Below are 23,309 nucleotides of genomic sequence, written 5' to 3' on the forward strand. Positions count from 1 at the left end.
CTGTCTGTGTACACCCATGTGATCTGCAGGTCTCTCTCCTCTGTCTGTGTACACACATGTGATCTGCAGGTCTCTCGTCTGTCTGTGTACACACATGTGATCTGCAGGTCTCTCTCCTCTGTCTGTGTACACACATGTGATCTGCTGGTCTCTCTCCTCTGTCTGTGTACACACATGTGATCTGCAGGTCTCTCTCCTCTGCCTGTGTACACTTGTGTGATCTGCTGGTCTCTCTCCTCTGTCTGTGTACACACATGTGATCTGATGGTCTCTCTCCTCTGTCTGTGTACACACGTGTGATCTGCTGGTCTCTCTCCTCTGTCTGTGTACACACATATGATCTGCAGGTCTCTCTCCTCTGTCTGTGTACACCTGTGTGATCTGCTGGTCTCTCTCCTCTGTCTGTGTACACACATGTGATCTGCTGGTCTCTCTCCTCTGTCTGTGTACACACATGTGATCTGCAGGTCTCTCTCCTCTGTCTGTGTACACACATGTGATCTGCAGGTCTCTCTCCTCTGTCTGTGTACACTTGTGTGATCTGCAGGTCTCTCTCCTCTGTCTGTGTACACACATGTGGTCTGCAGGTCTCTCTCGTCTGTCTGTGTACACCCATGTGGTCTGCTGGTCTCTCTCCTCTGTGTACACCCATGTGATCTGCTGGTCTCTCTCCTCTGTCTGTGTACACCCATGTGATCTGCAGGTCTCTCTCCTCTGTCTGTGTACACACATGTGATCTGCTGGTCTCTCTCCTCTGTCTGTGTACACACATATGATCTGCAGGTCTCTCTCCTCTGTCTGTGTACACCTGTGTGATCTGCTGGTCTCTCTCCTCTGTCTGTGTACACACGTGTGATCTGCAGGTCTCTCTCCTCTGTCTGTGTACACACATGTGATCTGCTGGTCTCTCTCGTCTGTCTGTGTACACACATGTGATCTGCTGGTCTCTCTCCTCTGTCTGTGTACACACATGTGATCTGCTGGTCTCTCTCCTCTGTCTGTGTACACACATGTGATCTGATGGTCTCTCTCCTCTGTCTGTGTACACACGTGTGATCTGCAGGTCTCTCTCCTCTGTCTGTGTACACACATGTGGTCTGCTGGTCTCTCTCGTCTGTCTGTGTACACACATGTGATCTGCTGGTCTCTCTCCTCTGTCTGTGTACACCTGTGTGATCTGCAGGTCTCTCTCTCCTCTGTCTGTGTACACCTGTGTGATCTGCAGGTCTCTTTCCTCTGTCTGTGTACACACATGTGATCTGCTGGTCTCTCTCCTCTGTCTGTGTACACACGTGTGATCTGCAGGTCTCTCTCCTCTGTCTGTGTACACCCATGTGGTCTGCTGGACCTCCCATGGAAAGGTAAATGCCTGCTTCTCAAACCTGGTAGCTGTTCCCTTTAACTGATGCATAAACAGGCAAAAATTGCAGGATTCTTCTGGAAGATCCTACAGAAATAAATGTTCCTGGCCAGGTCTGAGCCATGGCCTGGTACCAAATACAGCCAAGATGCCAAGACATTAACAAGCAGAGTCACCCTATGGGGCAGTGTTGATTTGCTCCAGGGTTTCTGAATTTCACACTTAAACAAGGGGAAAGGAACCCGTGTGATTACACTGTATGGAAGAAATCACCCCTCAGAGCCAGTAAGAGGACAGTGCAGCCACTGCCACACTCTGCAACTGGGGTCCATGAAGACGGCCTTCCGGAAGACAACACAGATACATGAATGGAGATGCTAAAGTATCCAAGCTTCACCACAAGATAGTCTGGGGACTGAGGAGGTATGTGGTATGCAGTGCCGGGTGGTGTGTGTGTGTGTGTGTGTGTGTGTGTGTGTGTGTGTACGTAAATGCATTTGCACATATTTGCAAATGTGTGCAGAAGCCAGAGTTTTACATTAGTTGGGTGTGGTCCTCAATGGTTTGTCACCTGAATTTTTGAAACAGATTCTCTCACTGAACCTGGAGCTCATTGCTAAGCTGCTGGCAGTGAGACTCAGGGATCCTCCTGTCCCTGTTGCTGAAGTTCTGGCACTACAAACGTGCACCCCCCATGCCTGCTTTTTACATGGTAGTTCTGGGGATCTGAACTCAGGCGATCATGCTTGTAATGCAAGTATTTTACCAACTGAGATGTTCCAGCAACCTCACCATGTGCTATTTTAATATTAGTTTAATGATGTGTTAATTGAATGTCACAAACAGAAGAGCAAATGTTAAAACTTTTTCACGAGGAACACACAGGAAAGACTGTATATAGCCAGTGAACTGGAGCAATGCATGCAGGGGACAGAGGCCGAGGAAGGGGGCCCTCTCCAACAGGCATGTCCAATGATGAGCAGATCGGCTTGGTAATAATGACAGAATTTTGCTCAAGATTTATATTGGGTACTGTCTTCCTGGAACCCTGCCACCTTCCTGTCATGAACTTGACTTCCATCCACCCATGAAGTAGATACAAAGGCATCCCTTGTTGCAGACTGGAGAACTCAGCAGGGAGAGGCGGGTGCCAGGCCACCGAGCTGGAGAGTGGCAGAGCCACTCACTACAGGGCTGTCATCCTCAAGGTACCCAGGCAGAAGTGGGGTGCCCTGCGGACACCACCCCAGCTACCCAAGAGATGAACTGACACCGAGACTCTCAACCACAGTAGAAGTTGTGTGGCACACAGGAAATGCCGTGGTTTGGGGCCATTCAATTGAGCTGTGGGGTTATGGGAAGTGACTTAACTCACCAAGCTTCAAAGGCCTCGTCTATAAAGTCAGACAAATACCTACATCTCTGAGTTGCCGTGAGGACAGAAAAGAATGGATGATGTCTGCCAAAAGAAATGTCCCCTCTAATTATTTCTCCCCAGGAAAAGAGTACCTTTCAACAGAGCCCTGTGTGTGTGTGTGTGTGTGTGTGTGTGTGTGTGTGTGTATCTTACATACACACCTGGAGGGGAGTGTTTCATAACTTTTGAGCAAATCGCTTGTCTGCACCTTGATATCCTATCTGTAAAGAGGGAGGTAATAGCGCACATGTCCAGAAGTTATGAGGACCAGAGATATTAAGGCACGTACACACACTCAGATGTGGCACCAGGCACACAGTAAGCATGTTCATGCAGTTAAACACGCACAGGGGTGCTAACAAACGTAATCATCTTACCATGAGATTCTTCCCTGCACGACTGTGATTCTTGTCTTTCTGGTCCCGTCTCACAGATGTGCAGGGAAGGCTACACTCTGGGACCCTTGTTCCTCCCAAAGTGCTCACCTGGGACTGCTGTCACCAAAGCATGAAAATGGGGACAGCCCCAGCCTGGGCTGCCTGAGATGGGCTTCTTCCTGAGTAGAGCTGGTGCAGTCTCTCTAGGCTCGCCCTTTGTGCCAGCTGGCAGCGGGCCACATCTGGGGGAGGGTCAGCAGACCAGGCACTGTATTCCTCCAGTGGAGTTGTGTGAAGCAGTGAGCCTCCACTTCCTGCCACCACCACTCTTCCTCCCTCCCTTCCGGCTAAGCACACATGCATACCTCACTGAGACACACCATACAAACCATAGAGATGCAATGTGCACACAACGAACTAGTGAGATCAAGGAAGATACTAATGGGAGAGATGTACACACACACACACACACACACATGCACGCACGCACGCACGCACGCACGCACGCACGCACGCGCACACACACACAAACACTATGCACCTTGCCTTGGACCTGGCATGGCCATAGTTTTTCCCTCAGTAACATGGTGCCTGCTCTCAGTGATGGGCAGGTTAGAGACACGGCCCCCGGTTTGGCAGGTTGCTACAGCTCCATACTTCCTTCAGAGGGCTGATGCATGCTGGTGAGGGAACCCAGAAATTTTGGGTGCATCCTTCATCCTGCTCTCAACTCCCATTCCCCATAGGCAGATCAAGCAGAGCCTGGTCAGGCTTTAGCAAGAAGGACATGAGCCTCACACATACAGATGGGGGGTTGCCACAGTCGGCAAAGAAGGAGTCTGGTGTTGCACAGAAACTCAAATGCATTCCATGATAACACCACCACACATCAAACACAAACCACCTTAAAACAGATGCTGCCGTTACCATTGTTCAAGGGAAAGTTCAAAGCAGTGGCCAAGCCCCTATAAGAGGCTGCCTCTCTGCTCTTCCCACTCACTGGCCCTCCTTCTCTACTCAGACGTGGTCTCAGGACCCCACCAGAGATCTGCAGTTATACATACAGTGGCCACAGCTGGTAATGGCCAACCGTGACTCTCCTGTTCCTACCCTCTTTGTGGGATCGGATCCCCACCCAGCCTTACTCAGGCATCCATCCTGCTTCTCAGGAGCCGTATCCCTGGCCACCCACTTTTTGGCCATCCTGCATGTGTCCTTCCAGCGGCTGCTCTTCACCAGGCCTCCAGGGCATCCCAGGCAGCCTCTTTTATCCAGGTTTCTCCTCAGTGACCTCCTCCAGGTATGTTACATCAACACCACCTCTGTGGATCCCCAAGCCTGCTGCCCCTGCTCCAAGTCTGTCTATCTATCTTCTGCTGCTGGCCTGGCTGGTAACACCCCAGCCTCCTGCTCTGCCCTGGCTCTCTTATTAGTGCCCACTCCTCCAGATTGGATAAAGCTAGCCACGGCACTCTCGTTCTCCTCTTCTCTTTATTCTTAACGCTGTGTGGAGTCCCTGCCATGACCAACTTGTTCCTTCATGGTCAGGCTACTGACACCTCTGCTGTCCACCATTCTGGCTCCAGGCACATTTCCCTGTCCGTCCTTACACTCTACTCTATCCCCTCCCACCCCAGGACCATTGCACACACTACATCCTTGGGTGAGAAAAGCTCTCATCCTTCTCTTCACCCAGTTAACTCCCTGGTCATTTAGATTCAGCTCCAGGGCCAAGTCTCAAGGAGGCCTGTTTCCAATCAGCCCCTTCCTCCCCAGTGTAGACACCGTCGTCCCACTCTACCTGTATTCCTCCCGAGAGAGAATGAAGGTCACAGGAGTCCAGGTGAGGGACCAGGCTGGCTGGGATGACAGAGCCTCAAAGAGGAAAGATGATGTCACTGTCTCAAAATAATGGTGTGTCAGCCTCAAGGCTCAAAAAGGGAAAACCCAAAAAAACCTTGGTCACCTGATCCTCCTACACTGAATGGGCAGAAAATTCTAGAGAAGGAAGAAAACCACGGCTGGGGTGGCTGGAAGTTGACATGTACTCTGTCGCAGGAGCTTGTGCTGGGACCTGTTGCAAAGAACAAGTTGCATCCGATAACCTCTTGTGTCTGTCAACTCCGAGGACACGGGCCCTGAAGAAGCTGGCACTGCGTTCAGTTTCTCCCTCCGTACTCCAGCTAAGGAACTGGATTAAGCAGGCACCCTTCCTTTGCTCAGGTTGCCGTCTGTCTGGATCAGAAGCACCATTTGCAAAGCCTATTTTGAGCCACAAGCTGTGCTGGAAGCCAAAAGGCAGGCAGAGGTTTTTTTTAAAGGCCCAGTCAAGACTGAGCATGAAGCTGGCTGGACATTTCACACTGACTGCTGCTGGCAGTGAGAGAGGAAGCCCTGTGGTCTGGGGATGCCAGGGAAGGTTCCAGAAGACTTCTGGAAGGAGGCTACCGCTGGGATAGCCTATCCACGGACTGGAGAAGCACAGCAGACATTCTCTCCTGAATGCAGCCCTTCCATTGCTCCACAGTGTCCAAGCACACCCCATCTCAGCCACCTTGGAAGGGTGCACCTTCTGGTTCACTTTCAGTCACTGGAACTTTCTGGAAGCCTTTGACCCCCAAGTGCCACTCTCAACAGATTCAGTTATCCCCCATATCCAATGTGACTCTCTTGTAATGACCTGTGCTCAGGGTTCCTCATTGTAACTGATGGCCAATACAGAAGCAGAAATATCAGCACCCCACAGCGTTCAACCACACCTGCAAGGATCCCCCCTCCCCAGGGAACAGAGTTCCCCACTGCAGAGAGGGTAACTGCCTGCTTGCTAGCTCCTAGATAGTGCTGTAACTAAGCTGTGCACACATCAGAACATCAGCCCACACTAAGTGATGCATGCTTCACCATAACACATACAGCATCCATGGCCCATGGCGCAGCATCTAGCCACAGGCTAGTTCTCATTTCAGATCCAGCCATGCTGTGTCAGGTTCCTATAAAACAGAGCAGGCAGGAATAGCCTGGGAAACCATGAAACTTGAGAGTATTAAGATGAAGGAAGAGGAGGGAATGCGAAAAGACATTCTGTTCTCCTCCTCTCTATTTCATGGAAATCCACAGAGGAGAAAACAGCCCTCGATCTTCACATGGAGAAAACTAACCACATGCAAACTTTCACAATACAAACACATGGAATATTTTTATGACCATTCAAATAAGTAAAAAGCCAAAAAGGTTCTCTCCACGGATGGGAGAAGAGAAAGGAGGGCACTAAGCAAAGGAAATGCTCCCTCCACACCCATCTTTCCCAGAGCGACGCTCGTCACAGATAGCACATCAAATGCTCCAGCCCTACCTTCTCAGAGGGTTGAACAAAGACTTCTCTTCCTTGTGAACAACACCTTCTTAGGAGAATATGCTGCCCGTGTAGGAAGAAAATGCCAGAAACCTCTGGGAGCAAGTGCACGGCATTTGTATTCTGCTCAGAAAATGTCATCACAGATCTGTTTACCTTAACTGTGGACCATGATTCAGCCGTGACAACTGTCTTGCATACTGATCAATTTATTTGCAGCAAAATTTCCAGCGTTAACTGCTTAGGTTCTGAAAAACTGGATACTTGGATTTCTTGTGCAGCTGCGACACATAAAGAAAAGATCTAGCTTGTAACCAAAACATTTCAGTGGGAGACTGTGAAGGATTTTTCTTGAAGTGTGGGTAAGGGAGGGTCCCTTCCTCCTCCGGATAGAAGGCAGAGCTCACGATTCCTACAGGCCCTCCTCAGGGTGGGATGTTTGTAGCACAATGCACAGAAAAATAATGTTAACAGGGAGCACAGGGCTCTGCATCCAGGTTTTTTGTCAGGCTTTAACCAGCTGTATGACCCTCCGTAAGACATACCCATCCCACAGGCAGGATCACCCTCTATAAGACATATCCATCCCACAGGCAGGATGACCCTCTGTAAGACATACCCATCCCACAGGCAGGATGACCCTCTGTAAGACATACCCATCCCACAGGCAGGATGACCCTCTGTAAGACATACCCATCCCACAGGCAGGATCACCCTCTAAGACAGACCCATCCCATAGGCGGGATCACCCTCCGTAAGACATACCCATCTCACAGGCAGGATCACCCTCTGTAAGACATACCCATCCCACAGGCAGGATCACCCTCTAAGACAGACCCATCCCACAGGCAGGATGACCCTCCGTAAGACATACCCATCCCACAGGCAGGATCACCCTCTAAGACAGACCCATCCCACAGGCGGGATCACCCTCCGTAAGACATACCCATCCCACAGGCAGGATCACCCTCTAAGACATACCCATCCCACAGGCAGGATCACCCTCTAAGACATACCCATCCCACAGGCGGGATGACCCTCCATAAGACATACCCATCCCACAGGCAGGATCACCCTCCATAAGACATACCCATCCCACAGGGCAGGAGGTGGCAGAAATGGGAGGGATTTATGATTGGGGCGAGGCAAGGAGGATGGAGCCAAGCCCTGCTTTCTCTGGCAGCAATCATCTCAGACTAGACACTGAGCCTCTCCTAGCTGGGGGGCCTTAGCTTTGGGGGCAAGAAACAGCCATGAAGACTGGGAGAGGCCCTCCCACCCCAACTAGTAATGGCGGCCCTGGGGGATCCCGTCTCCCCAGGCCCATAGTGCTCTGAAATACTGGTGTCAGGACACAGGTTCCCATCGGTGTCCGTGCCCATAAACTCGCTTCTTTCACCTTCCTTCTGGCTGAAGGCTCAGTGTCTCTGTGCTAAACTCTATTTTTTTTTTATTTAAAAATTTTGTTTCATGCAATATATTCTGATCATGTTTTTCTCCTCCCTCAACTCCTCAGATCCTCTCCACCTCCCTTCCCACACATTTAATGTTCATTCTCTCTCTCTTCAAAAATAAAATAAAAAAAAATGTAAACCAAAACAATCAATAAGACAAAAATACCAAATGAAACCAAATACACACACACACACACACACACACACACACACACACACACACACACACACACACACACAGAGTCCATCATGTCTTAGCTACTCTTGGGCAATAGGCCTGCCACAGAGTGTGGTTGCTATATCTAGTAACACTCCAGTGGAGAAAATGGATTTTTTTTTCTTTCCTAACAGGTTATCAGTTGCAAATGGCTTCTTGGTTGGGGGTGGGACTTTGTGTCCATTTCTCCTTCTCAGTGTGGGACACTGGTTTGAACCTGTGTGGGACTTGTGTGTCCTGTCACAGTCTCTGTGAGCTCCTGTGTGCATCAGTCCCGATGTGCCTGGAAGAAGCTGTTTCCTCTGGCATTTTCCTTTTCTCTGGCTCTTAACAATTTTCCCACCATCTCTTCTGCATACATCCCTGAGTCTTGAGGGGAGAGGTTTGATGAACACATTCTACTTGGGGCTCAGTGACCCGAAGTCTCTCACTCTTTGCACATTTGGACTTCCATTTTCAAACAACAGAGGTACAGAAAGAGGATCAGAGGTACTGGACAAAGGCCAGGAATCTCAGCACAGTGGGGCATCTACCCACAGAGGGTCTTACTCCTGAGGCACACCAGACCTCCCAACAGCCAGAGACCTTCAGAGGAAAGCTGGGGTTATTGGCTCCAGAGAAGATGGGCCAGGACACATGGTAGGGAATGCTTAAAGTGCACAGGACAGATTGTTGCCAAGACAGGCTCCAACCTGGCTAAAACCCAGGCTGGGGTTTACCTATGTCTGAGCCTAGGCAATCTGGCCAGGAAGGAGGAGAAAGCACAGAGGGTAGGTAGCTTGTGGAAGACCCAGCCAGGGCCTCAAAGCTCTGCTATTTCACACTCAGAAGTTTAAGAACCTCAAGTGAGGCAGAGCTCAGGTGTTATGAGGATCAGAACCCATGTGAGGCAGAGTCAGTCAGCCTGAGGACAGTCTTGGAGGAAGTGGAAAAAATGAAGCCATCTTCAAACACCTGAGGGGACTCCCTGAAGGAACCACAAGAGACCAGTTCTCTACTGTGGAGGTTTCCTCACAATGATGACAAACGTGAAGGGTAAGGAGCAGGAGGAGTGACTGGATGGACACAGCCTGCCCAAAGACAGTCTAAGGCTGACCAGAAACCAAATGAGTGAACATGTCTGACATAAAGGGAAAAGCTAATAAATTATGGAATAGCCAGACAGATGAAAGTCGTTCTGCCATTAAATTCAAAGAATAATCTTACAGGAAAGTGCTGGAGTAAGTAAATAGAGCAGGCTGCACAATCTTATGAGTGTATTTGTCAGAGATCCACCAAGTCCAGCTCCAACCACTCTATCTGCTCAAAATCTACTGGGCAGCTTTAGCTTCTGAGTCTTGGTTTGAATGTTGAATGTGCCCAAAGGGTCTATATGTGAGTCTAGATTCTATTTTCTTTTGTTTAAAAAGAGGGGAACATGACTTCTTCTTCCTGTCCTTTGTCTTCGCTGAGACTCCAACAACTCCGGTTACTATCAATTCTTTCCAGTAGCTCACCAGGATCCCTCCACTCCGGACTGGCCCTCTGAGGACATCATGTCACCTGCTCTGAGCTCATCCCTCGTCTGTGGTGTTTGGAGGGGGTAGTGGAGACTTAAAGAGGTGGAGACTAGTGGAAGGAAGTTACATCATAGTGGGGGCGTTGATGGGAGTGCTGTGTGGTTTTTGTTTTTGTTTTTTTTTTTTTTGTCAACTGGACGCAAGCTAGAGTCATCTGGAAGGAAGGAAGTAGAATTGAGTCAATGCCTCCACGTGTGCGACATGGCAGAAACATGCTCCCATTCGTGTACTCACACGAATGGGGCTAGGAGAGTTGATTCAGGAGCTAAGAACACTTGTTGCTTTTGTAGAAAGTAGGAGCTCAGGTCCCGACATCCACATCAGGCAGCTCACAACCACATGTAACTCCAGCTCCAGGTCATTTGAGGCACTTTTCTGGCCTTCGAGGGCACTCGCATGCATATGTACATACAGACACAGAAACAAAAATTAAAAAATGAACACCAAAGAATCAGTACAACTATTAAGAGAGAAAGGATGAGCTTGCTACCATCAGAGACTGTTATGTCCTTTCTAAGCAAAGGTGTGTATAGAACCATAGATAGTAATGTAAAGCAGAATAAAAGAAATTATATAATGTATCATAATCTATACCTATGTGGAATTATTTTGGAAACTACCTTAATCATAAACAACCTCTAGGATCTTGTTCCCTTGTTTATTTGCTTAGAGAGTGCATCTCTCGAGGAACTTGGACTTGTCATGTCTTTTCCAGGATAAACTAATAATCATTTGTCATGTTCGTTATGTAAAAGACTCTCAAGGAGTGAGACCTTCAGAATCACACAGCCACACCTATGGTAAATCATTGTCAGCACAGAAATTATTCTTTTTTTTTTTTTTGGTTTTTCGAGACAGGGTTTCTCTGTGTAGCTTTGCCCCTTTCCTGGAACTTGCTTTGGAGACCAGGCTGGCCTCGAACTCACAGAGATCCACCTGGCTCTGCCTCCCAAGTGCTGGGATTAAAGGCGTGCGCCACCACCGCCCGGCCAGAAATTATTGAGAAGGCAAAGAGAAAGAAAAGTAGGATCTATTAGGGAACTATAAAGTAGCTCCAATTTGCCCTGCTTCTTTATAAAACTCACTGGCAAACGCCCATCTATTAAACATCACAGCTTGTATCCTACTAAGTACAGGAACATCTCACAGGGCAGTGCCACACTCCAGTGCTGCTTACACAGAAATACAGTTTCTGCAATGTGAATCCCACTAATAAACCACAGTAAAAACAGTAGCAATACTCTTGCTTGTTACAGTGTCAGACTGCCATTCTAAAACTGTAACATCTGGCTTCAGCCTGGATTACAGTCACATTGACTTTGATGCTCCACCACCAGCACTAAGTCAAATTGAATTAATTCAATGCACATTCAATATGTGTTCATGCAAGGAGAAAAAGATTTTCTCTCTCTCCCTCCCTCTCCCACTCTTTCTGTGTATGTGTGTATGTGTGTGTGTGTGTGTGTGTGTGTGTGTGCTTGTACAGTACACTACAAATGGAACAAAGCTAGTATATTAGTGTTAAGATTGCATGTGATTTTTAGTTCCACTTATTCTCTATTATCTCCAAGTTCTTAATACAAAGAATGCAATATTCTCATAGTTAGGAAACAATGCAAGTGATAGGACTGAAAATAAATGAGAGCACCAGGATGCTGGAGTCTGGGGGCAGGGGAGATGTCACGGGAGCCAGCAGGTAAGAAATCGTGTAGCCGCCCACAGCTTGAGCTAACTTACTCTCCAGGAAGGGGGTGTGCTGGGAAGATGCAAGTCAGAATCGAAAGACAGAATGTCTACTGAGTTCCCAAGGGATGCCAAGACTGAGCAGGCTAAGGAGCACGCACAGGGGCTTGGGAAAGCAGCAGGTTATTCCCATGTTCAAGGGGAAGTGGTGCTTCCTATATGCTGATTAGGATATACTGTAGTAACTGTGTGTGATAAACAGTCTGAATATTCCACAACCCAAATATTCAGGAAACAGAAGGAAAGGGAAGAAAAGACTATCAAGAGAGACGAGGGAGGCGAGGCTCCAGGAAAGACAGATCAGGAGATTCATTAGTTAAGGTCAAGGAGATGCTGCTACCAATTAGAAGTCAGGGCAACAGTAAGAGTACCCAGAAAAGTGTGCCACACATATTCTAGGAATGACTGTGACTCAGGCCAACTTTAATGGGTTTTGTGGTCAGAAATGCCCGGAGTGTGTGTGTGTGTGTGTGTGTGTGTGTGTGTGTGTGTGTGTGTGGCGGGGGGGGGGGGGGGGGGGTAGCTGCTATTGAGAATGGGAGGGAAGTAGCCAAGAGAAGAGGCTGAAAAGGCAGGTTTTTGACCTGAGACTCCAGGACAAAGGAAGTCCCTGAAAGGACTGTGTAGCTTCAGTGGCCCATGCCACTCAGGAAGCAGCAACTGGACATCTAATGAATGGCTTTTCTCAGCAGGAGTCACGGCACCTTAAATATTAGAGCCTTGGGGTTACAAATAAAATATCACCATACTAAACAGTGAGAACAAAAACAAACAAACAAAAAAGAATCGGTGCTCCATACATTCGACCTCCGCTAACCAGAACAGAATGAGAAGCTAGGGCTGACAGACCTTGGGAGGGGGTGATGGGAAGTCCTGGGGCAACATTCAGAGAAGCGGAGAGTGAGGAGTGTGGAGGCCCAGGGTCGTGTGGCTCAGACAGCATGGCTGTGAAGTTCATCGGCTGTGTCTGTGAACACCATGGCACTGCGAGCTCCTTGAAGTGGGCCCAGGGACAACAGTGGGTATAAGAAGGACCCGCCAGTTTCTGTTGTTTACCTGGACTCCAGGTGCCACCTCTCAGGAGCAGGACTTGGAAGAAATAAAGGATGGAGTCTGGAGAGACCGCCCAGTAGTTAACAGAGCTTACTACTTCTGTAGAGGATCTGATCATGTCAGATGGCTCTAACTCCAGCTCCTGGAAATCTGACACCCTCTTCTGATCTCTACCAGCACATGGGTGCACACACACAATTACAAATCAATATAAGCCTTTTGTTGTTGTTTTTTAAGAAAAAAGATAGGAGAAGATGGCTGTGAACATGTCCATCGGCCACATCCCAACTCACCTTCCACCATGACTTCAGAAAAGTTCAGGAGAAATGTACTGGCTGGTTTTGTGTGTCAACAGAGAGGAAGGAGTCTCAGGGGAGGAAATGCCTCCATGAGATCCAGGTATAAGGTATTTTCTCAATTAGTAATCAATAGGAGAGGGTCCAACCCATGGTGGTAGGTTATGCTATCCCTGGGCTGGTCGTCCTGGGTTCTATAAGAAGGCAAGCTGAGCAAGCCACATGAAAGCAAGCTAGTAAGCAGCACCCTCCATGACCTCTGCATCATCTCCTGTCTCTGGGATCCTGCCCTGTTTGAGTTCCTGTCCTGACTTCCTTCAGTGATGGAAGTACAGCAACGTGGAAGTATAAGCCAAATAAACCCTTTCCTCCCCGAGTTGCTTTTTGGTCATGGTGTTTTGCCACAGCAACAGAAACCCTGACTAAGACAAGAAATCTCCACCAAGGACCATCTTTTCACCTACTGTCACGGTTAATCACCACTGCCTACTTGGCTAGTTTTGTATCACCTAGAGTCTCAGCCTGGGCATATCTGTGAAGGTGTTTCCAGAGAGGTCTAACTGGAAGGGTGGATCCACCCCAAATGTGGATCCCATGGGCTGGTGCTATGTCCTGAATAAAAAAGAAAAAAGAGGACGTGCTCTGGGCCCCAGTACTCCTTTCTCTGCTTCCTGGATGCAGACATTCTTGGCCTACAGTTCAAACCACTCCTTCGGTCATCTTTGCTTCCATGAGGGACAGCAGACTGACCAAACAAGCCCTTATCTCCCTAAGCTGCTTTTGTGAAGTGTTTTGTCACAGCATTGAGAACAGTAATGAATAAACCATCTTGGCTGGAGCTGCCGGACCCACTTCTTCAGCCTACTGGTACCGACCCTCCTCTTCTTGTCCTTTGCCCTCCTCCATTCTTCTCCACCCCGCCCCCTCCGCTTAGGGCTGCTTCTCTCATTGGCTGTTGCCTCTACTCCTGAACCACCCCCGCTACACTTCTCTTGGTGGTCCTCTCCACGTCTCACTCATTTTTCTCGCATCTCTGTCCCTCTGGGTACCTCTGATTCCTGTGCAGGGCTCTTCCCTTCCTTCCAACAAAAGCACCCGGAAATGAACACAAACTCGGGCCTTCCTGTAGTCTTTCCTCCCCAGGTCACTCTCCTCTGCCTTCGTCCCTCTAAACTTTGCTTATGGCTTCAAGTTTGCCACACAGCTGCATGCCACTGTTCAACTCCATGTAAAGATGCATGTCAATAAAAGACATTTGCATAACAAGATAGTAGGAAAGGCACATTTGTTATTCTCTCATTATTCAAGTAGAGATATTCAATGCAGAAGTATTATAAAGCCAGAAAAACAGCGTATCATACCATAAGCACAATTCTTCTCAGAAAATGTCTTTTCTAAAAAGGAAAAAAAAAATTAACATTTCCCCTGTTTACACAACAATCCATTAAGTAAATCACACATCCTTCCATAATACAAAATTTTCTTTAGGAAGTCTTATGAAGTGAAGTGGTTTCCTTGTTGAATATATTCCTTGATGAATACATTCATCCATCATTCAACAAAAACATTTTGTGTTAAATTTTAAACAGTGAATTACTCTACAAATATAAAATATGCAAAATAGTAAGGCTGTTTCCATGCAAAGCATTAGAATGGCTTTTCTTGTTTGTTTAAGGTATTGCTGTTAGACTCTGTGGCACTACAGACCAAGTGGAATCTGTCCCCTGTGGCTCCATTTCTGCTTGGCACTTGTATTTTGATATAAAATATCCCCCAGAGGCTCCCATGTTTGAACACTCGGGCCCCAGTTGATGGTATTGTTTGGGGAGGATGTGGAACCTTTAGGAGACGGGGACCTTACTGGAAAGGTGGGTTGCTGGGGTCAGACATGAAGTTTTGTACCTCAGGCTAAGGTTCCTGTCTAACATTTGCAGCCTTTTCCACCTAGATGTCAGGTTCAAAGTTACAGCTGCATTCTTCTATCACCATGAAGCCACCGGCCACCATGCCTCTCCATCACCATTGTCTTAGTTAGGGTTTCTATTGGTGTGACAAAACACCAGGACAAAAAGCAAGCTGGCGAGGAAAGGATCCCGGAGGCAGGAGCTGATGCAGAGGCCATGGAGGGGTGCTGCTTACTGGCTTGCTCATCATGGCTTGCTCAGCCTGTTTTCTTATAGAGCCCAGAAACACCAGCCCAGGGATGGCCCCACCCACTGTGGCTGGGCCCTCCTCCATTGATCACTAAAGAGAAAATGCCTTACAGCTGGATCTCATGGAGGCATTTCCTCCCCTGAGGCTCCTTCCTCTCTGATGACTCTAGTGTGGGTCAAGTTGACACACACAACCAGCCAGTGCAACCATTATGCACTATATCCCATCAAACTACGAGGCAAAGTAAACCCTGCCTCCTTTCAGTTGCTTCTGTCGGCTATTCCATCGCAGTGACAAGGAGAGGAACGGGTACAGGCCCTCAGACTTGAAGAGATGAAAGGGGAGCTTCTAGAGAAGAGGACTGTGGGCTTCCTGGGAGCACGGGAAACGGGTGCAGGCGCTTCTAAGAAACACCTTGCAGTTGCAGACAAAGAGTACAGAATGCAGAGACGTTCTGGAATGCTGGTATGCTCCCCCAAGGCCTCAGCTCAAGCATGAGGTTCATTTCAGCCTGGACTACCTCAGCGACCGTTTTCTGTGAAGTCTGCAGGCTGTCAATTCTCATTTCTGCAGCCATGGACCAGACATGCATGTCCATGGTGGGGCCGTGTTCTGCACTACAAATACCGAGGTTTGAATTTCATGTAAAATTTGAATAGCATGTGATATTCTTTTGGTGTCATTTTATATCCATTTGAAAATACAAACATGCTTCTTGGCTCCTGGGACATAACAAATAAAAAGAACCAGGAGCGGGGCTTACTGACCATAACTTGTCAACCTCTGATCTAAGCCGAGACCCTAGAAAGTCAGGTGTAGTCAAGAGAACATCTGCCTGTAATTGATCGATTCACTGGCATTGCCTTCCCACTGTATCCACAGATCCAGGTGGAGCATTGTGCAGGTCTATCCCATCAAAGTCCTCACCCACCACTGGGAAACAGATGCTACATTTTCACCTCTTAAGAAAAGCCCCACCTTCGAAGCTGAGATCTCAGGAAAGCTCAACATAAGCTCCCCAGGGAGTGAAATCCTCTCTAGGACAGTGGTCAGTTCCTCCAGGCATGATAGGAGAGACTAAAACATGGCATGGCATACCCAGCTTTGTCCCAGAGGCAAAGAAAGAGAGGCCCGAGGCAGCAACCCTTTCATTTCAAGTTGCTGCCCAATCTGAAGGCCACAGAAGAGGGGGATCTCTAAAGAAGTTCCAAGATGCAAAGCCATTCTCAGCATCAAGATGGGGACCAGAAAGGCAGCAGCTGCTGTTGCTTCAGTATGGACACCACCAGGAAGGCTGAGAAACAACAGCCAGGCAGGTGCAGACAGGGGCCCTGACAAGATGACGCAGTTCAAGAGGCCCGATGTCAAAACTCTCAAGGAAGATATAAGGAATGAACAACAGATATGGGTCTAGACCCATCTGTGATGACCTCTAACCAAGATGTCCATTCCTATCACCCACCCCTATAACACACAAACCTAGAATGAATCCAGAACACATAGCCTCAGAAAGACAGAGTGAAAGGCTGCCAACTTTGGGACCCTGATTGCAGCCTCCCAATCCCCTACTGGGGTTTCAGAGGGCAGGCATTAGTGGGAACAGGGTCTTGGGGATGTAGGCTGTGAATGGCAGTGTGGGGGTCTGATCCTGCATTACAACGTCACAAGCACGAGAACAATGACTATCAGTGCTCCATGCTGTCATTTCCAGAAAGACCCCTGAGAAGAAGGACATGCAGGGAGGGCAGAACTGTGAACTCCTCACAAGCCCACAGTTGCTGGCTTCTCAGGGACAATTTTGGGTTCAGGGATCTTGTTTTAGTTATTGCTTTCAGTGGGTGGGGCATTGGTCACAAGTGGCTGATTTTTCATCTTAAAAACAGCACTGCATAAGTACCCCTGACCATGCTTTGTGGGAATCTCAATGACTGGGATTCTCATCTTAGAATGTGAAGCCTGGTGGGGACTCCTAGGGCAGGGCTTTGGAGGAGAGTGAGTGGCTTAGCATTGTAGACCAGCAGTACCCAGACATAGTCCAGCCTAGGGCAAGTGTAGTAGAGCACATAGGTGGGTCATAAAGAGTGGTGCCCTGCACTGACCTGTACAGATTGCTGTGCACATCTCAGTGTCCTGGTGGGGAGGGGCATCAGTAGCAGATTGTGGTCCTTTATTCCTACATTATATTTTAGATATTATTTTCCTATGTCACTATACCAAAAAAGACTACTGCAGCAGAAAAACTCCTGAGGTCATGCCAGTACCTCTTGAGGATCAGGTGGATACCAGCCCTTCAGAGTCAGAAGCGTATGAAAAAGCCTGAAGAGGCTGAGGTTCTTAACAACTCAAACTGAAGATGGACATACGCATCTACGCTGGCTTCAGCAGATGACAGGTATGGAGGAGGGGGTAGGGAAATTTCCCATCCAATCCCAACACACCACTCCTGGTACCTTCACATGCCACCAACTAGGAAGCTCCCAAACCTGTGTATGCAGTCCCATGACTCAGGCAGAACTGATGGAGTCCTTGGCTGCTTGGGATTAACTCCATCTCTAGTCCCTCTCTGCTTAGTTCCATCCTGGTTAGTTAAGTTGTCAATTCAGTACAGCCAAGAATCATCTGAAAGTCTCAACCAAAGGACTGCCCAGATCAGACAGGCTGTGGCCATGTGTGTGAAGGATGCTTGACTGACGATAGACACGAAGGGCCCACCTCACTATGGGCGGCACAACCCCCAGGCAGGTGACCCTGGGTTATATAAAAAAGCTAGCTGAGCGTGAGCCAGTGAGTGAGCCTGTGAACAGCTCCCACTCTCTGGGCTCTGCTCAGGGTTCCTGTCCTAACTCCCTGCTGAGATGGGAGTGTAAGCTGACATAAACTCTATCTTCCCCTAAGTTGCTGTTAGTCATGGTGTTTATCATAGCAACAGGAAAGCAAACTAGAAACTTCTCCAGGGGTCAGAGTTGGGGCTTAAAGTCCCAACCCTCTCCTCCTGCAAAGGTATACCAGGTAACCAGTCCCCATCCTGAAGTTGCCAGAGTCCCAGCCACCAGCTGTATAATTGGCACACAAAGGACACTCATATCTCTCTAAGGAAACAGGAAGACCAAATACATATTTAATAGCACATACTGAATAGCTCACACTTGGGCTGAGCAGTGTCCATCCACACCGTTCCTTTGTTCTACAAAGCTATCTGTCTGCTGTTACTTTCTTTTTTTTTTCTTTTTTTTTTTGGTTTTTCGAGACAGGGTTTCTCGAGACAGGGTTTCTCTGTGTAGCTTTGCGCCTTTCCTGGGACTCACTTGGTAGCCCAGGCTGGCCTCAAACTCACAGAGATCCGCCTGCCTCTGCTTCCCACGTGCTGGGATTAAAGGCGTGCGCCACCACCGCCCGGCTCCTGCTGTTACTTTCTGATGCTTCCTACCTTAAAAGGAGACCTAGACTATAGAGAAAGTATGCTAAGAATAAAGGATCTTCCAGTGACATATACTCTGCCTGGCATAAAGGATGCCCCCCCCCCCCGGCCCCAGTGTTGATGATCCAACTCATTACACACTGCAAAATATTTTCATCTGCTTCTAGATCCAGAGGTCAGATTAGAAAATGAGAGGATGATGATGATGTGAGAGGGGACCGATGTTGGGGGCTGTGTGTGTGGTAGGGTCTAATGGTATCTGTTGCCCTCGACACATGTTCTTCCTCTTTCCTGCAGGGGGCAGGATTCACTCCTGCTAAATTAAGAGGGCTGCTTCAAACCTTGGAAGGCAAGGCTGAGAACCTAGGTTCTATCGGCTCCTCTCCTAAGACCTGGGTGTTCTTCAGCCTCAGTTTCCACACAGCAGTGGTAGTTATAAGCACCTGAGGTGGTTCCCATGTGTGAAACTACATGTGACATTGTGGTTAAGAACACAGACAAGGAATGCTGGGACCTCATCTAGTTCTTTGCTGTCTTGCCCAGATAGCTGGGTACTAGGCTGACTCCTTCTGTATGTAGACTATACATCGCCCTCCACACTCAGGCCTCATTAGATGATGTCAATGACATTGTTAGGAAGGACAGCATGACAGGGCATGGGAGAACATGGATGATGCTTTCAGCATCCCCTCCAAAAGCCCCCTCACCTGTGAGCTGTGTGTGAAAGTTCTCAGCAATGATCTGTACTTATCCTGAACTTTCCACAAGGCCGATCAATGGGTTAGAACTTCAGTGATTGTGGAGAGGTTGGAATGCTGCAGGTTCAGAGACTAATCAGAATTTATATTAGGTTCTTTACCCACCTCTGTGTCTAACCTAACATCCCTGTGACTACAAGGTAAAACCTTTGGGTCGCATTAACTAACAGCTTAACTAACTTTAATTAACTAGCTTCCACCCACTCAAAAGCTAAGAATGTCATCAGACGGCATCTGAGGCCTACAGCACAGACATCTCCACTTTGTTGTAACGGTCCACCACTGAATCTGAAAAGGGTCTTGACTCATGGTTTTCTTTGTTACTATAAAACCTTCATGAAACTGTTACCATGTTGGGATGTGGAATTTGGAACAAATCAAATCTGTGTCCTGAGTCACGGTCATTCATAGCTGATTCCAGAATAAACTACTCCCTACTGTGGGATGTTCTGCATGCTGTCAATGTGTTGCTCTGACTGGTTGATAAATAAAACGCTGATTGGCCAGTAGCCAGGCAGCAAGTACAGGCAGGATAAGCAGAGAGGAGAATTCTGGGAAGAGGAAGGCTGAGTCAGGAGAGACGCCAGCAAGCCGCCAAAGGAGCAGCATATAACAGCACACAGGTAAAACCACGGAACACATGGCAACATACAGATTAACAGAAATGGGCTGAGTTTAAGTGTAAGAGCTCGTCAGTGGTAGGCCTGAGTTAATGGCCGAACAGTTTTAATTAATATAAACTTCTGAGTGATTATTTTATAAGTGGCCGTGGGGTCTGTGGGGCTAAGCAGGACTGGAGAAAGCTTCAGCTACAACTCCCTTTGAGGAGAATGCTGTATTTCTTGGGTCAACAGAGCAGACATCATGGTATGAAAGTCTAATACAGAAGCAATTAGACCTATGAATCTAAAAGCAGTTAAAGTGTCTTCATAAAAGCAGGTGAAAGACACTAAACACAGTTGCTTAGGCCTCAGCAGGACCAGGGCTGCAGAAGAATCCTAGTTTTTTGGATCAGCATACCTGTTAACTCCACTGCCTCATGCTCATCTCTCCCAAGTTAGTGACCTTATCATCCCAAGTATGAGTCACTTACAATGTAATCTAATCAAATAACTTTTGTTGGTGCTGTGGACTGAATTGTGCCCCACCAAATGCATATGTTAAAGCCTTAACCCCTGAAATGATGCATTTGGAAAGAAGGCTTTTAGAGGTAACCAGGTCTAATACAGTTATTAAAGTGAGTCCCTCATAATGAGATTAGTGACTTTATGAGAGAAGACCATCCCTTTCTCTCTGCCAGGTGAGGCTAGAAGAAGAGCGTGTCTGTCCAAAAGCCAGAAAGACAGCTCTAGCCAGCAACTGAATTGATTGGCACCTAGATCCTGGACCCAGCCCCACTACACACTACACACACACACACACACACACACACACACACACACACACACACACACACACACACACACACAGCTGAAATCCAATGCTACTATAGCTATGCTCAAAACAAATGTATAAGGCCCAACATGGACATGGAGTGGCTAAAGAGTAACCAGTAATTCATATTTAACAAAAAGCACAGGTTTTGAGAACCTGGCTCTATCCTGGGAAAGCAGTCTTGTTCTGTCTTTCCTCTCTATCCACATACTCAGGAAGTGGTGTTTTCTTGTGTTGTATCAGGTGGTTAATTCAACTGAGCACTGTGGATGGATTGGGGGTTGCGAATAGGGAGTGGATATGAACGGCCACTCAGAAGTAGCCCTGCCCATGCTCTTCTGAAGAAGTGGTTATTGTGGAGGAAAGCAGTACACATACAAACCCTCCCGGTTTCAGAGACAGCCCAGCCACACAGGAAGCTGGGCTAGCAGAAGCAGCAAGTCAGCTATGGGCTTCTAAAGTCAAAGACCACACAGCACTTCAGGCTCCTCAGAAGGGCAAACGTTCATGGTGTTGAGTCCCTGAAATGTACATGGGGCTATACTGAGCAAATTTCAATCACAAAACCCAAAAATCCATTAGTGCCACAGCTAAGGCACAAGAAGTTGAATGTGACTCAGTAGCTCAAGGTATTTTACAACATACACACACACACACACACGTAGAGGTGGTTGTCTGTGCTTCACCCCTGAAGTACCACCCCTAGTAGACAGCAGGTAGGTACCTGCCCTACTCAGGCGTGGCCGAGACAGGGACCCCTTAAGACCTGAAATGCGTATACACACTCTCTCTCTTGGCTACCTCGTGATCCTGGATGCTGGATGCTGGTACTGCAGACCAAGTCAGAGTTCTTCAGAGAACCACATTGGACCGGGCCTCACTTCTCCTGGATCCCGTAACCAACTCCCTTTGCTTGTTGTAAGTTAACTCAAAATAAACCCCTTGTGACTATCAGATAAACTATGTGGAATTCCCTCATTAATTGCCACTATATGCACACACCACACACACACACACACACACATACAGACACATACACAAGACAGACAGACAGACACACATACACACAACACACAAACACAGCACACACATATACATAACACATACATACACATATACACACAACACACAAACATACATACACAGGCACCACACAAACACAACGCACAGATATATACACACAACACACACAGATGTACACACACATATGCATACAATACACAAACACACACACACACACACAGATATACACACGTGATGGAAGAAAGCAGTAATAGCTGTTTTGTCAATAAATTGTGTGTGTGTGTGTGTGTGTGTGTGTGTGTGTGTGTGTGTGTGTGTGTGTGATCACATAGACATCTAAAAAGGGAAAAGTTCCAGGGACAGAAAATCAGCAAGAAGAAAATCACCTTGGTACAGGTAAAATTCTGTCCTGTGGTTTCAGGCAGGATGCCATAATAAAACAAGGTGGGACACTGGCAACATCACTGCCACAACTGGCCCATGGAGGTGCCCAGAGAAGGGAGACATCCTTCAGAGAGTGGTGTTGTTGAGGAGAGCCCTCAACCCAGACTGCAGCGAGGATGTAACTGTGACCGCATTGCCATCCCGCCAAAGCTGCAAGCCTCCTGAGCACGGCTCTGGCCGTTTTTGTGCTGTGATAAAATAACTGACTAAAGCAACCTAAGGAGGGAACGGTTTGTTTCGGCTCACAGTTTGGAGGTGTAGTTCACAATGGCAGGGAAGGCATGGTGGCAAGACCAGCTCCACCTGTGGTGGCAGCCCTGTGACACAGCCGGTCATACTGTGTCCACAGAGAAGCAAGAGAGGTGCATGATGGTGTTCAGCTCGCTGTCTCCTCTGACACAGTCCAGGAACCCAGCCCAGAGAAGGATACGACTACATTCAGGACGGGACCTGCATTCCCAGTTAGCACCCTCCCACACTTCCCTAGAGGTGTGTTTTTATAGTGGTTCTAAACATAGGCAGGTTGACAGTGAAGATGTTCACAGAGGCTGTCTCCTCAATACATAAAACTCTGCAAAAGCTGTGTGCAAACCAATCATCAGCCCAAACCCGTGACACACAGAAGCACCTCACCAACAAGGGTACAAGAGTGGACCCCTCGTTGCACTGCCTATCCTGGGCCCTCCGCCCTTTTGGTAACAAGATAACGTTGAGAGTCTTATTTGACACATGCCCCCTCTTTTCCTTGGTCCCTGTGATTCAGATAAATCTGCACCCGGGAGATCTTCCCACAACATGCCCACATCTAACCACTCAGAGAACATGTCTTTTGACCAAAGACTAGTGTAGGGATGTCAGTTGGCCCTCCTATCCAGGACCTCTCTGCTGGATTTCCCAATGATGAGATGTAACTGAGCCACAACCTCGAGGGGACCTGCCAGAGAATAAAACTAACATGAGGGAGCGGGGCCGAGCCAAATGCCCATCTAAGCACCAAGTTTTATGGTTTATTTAATTTTGTTTAAAATGGGCTCTCTTTTAGAGATACAAGAATCCTGGCAAATTATCTCTCTGTCTCTCTCTGTCTCTCTCTGTCTCTCTCTCTCTCTCACACACACACACACCACATCCCTAAACTCACATATTCAATAAACAATGAACTGCTTCTACAATATTTATAGAATATCACTACTAATATGGACAGAGATTAGAAATCTCACTAATATGTCAGATCTTAACATATCTCTTAG

General features: G+C 47.8%; 1 protein-coding gene across 6 annotated transcripts in view; it reads right to left on the minus strand.

Moving 5' to 3' along the window:
• The window catches only part of Arnt2 (aryl hydrocarbon receptor nuclear translocator 2), a 162,929-nt gene that overhangs the window by 117,656 nt on the left and 21,964 nt on the right, over positions 1–23,309 (minus strand). Inside the window, exon 1 of one of the 6 annotated variants that reach the window (XM_016008533.3) lies at positions 6,507–6,604. The exons of the other annotated variants lie outside the window; for them this stretch is intronic. The gene's annotated coding sequence lies outside the window, so the exon portion shown is untranslated. Of the gene's footprint in view, positions 1–6,506; positions 6,605–23,309 lie in introns of those variants that run through there. 6 annotated transcript variants of the gene reach the window in all.

Source organism: Peromyscus maniculatus, chromosome 1, assembly GCF_049852395.1.
Source record: "Peromyscus maniculatus bairdii isolate BWxNUB_F1_BW_parent chromosome 1, HU_Pman_BW_mat_3.1, whole genome shotgun sequence".
In the NCBI taxonomy this organism is placed as follows: domain Eukaryota; kingdom Metazoa; phylum Chordata; class Mammalia; order Rodentia; family Cricetidae; genus Peromyscus; species Peromyscus maniculatus.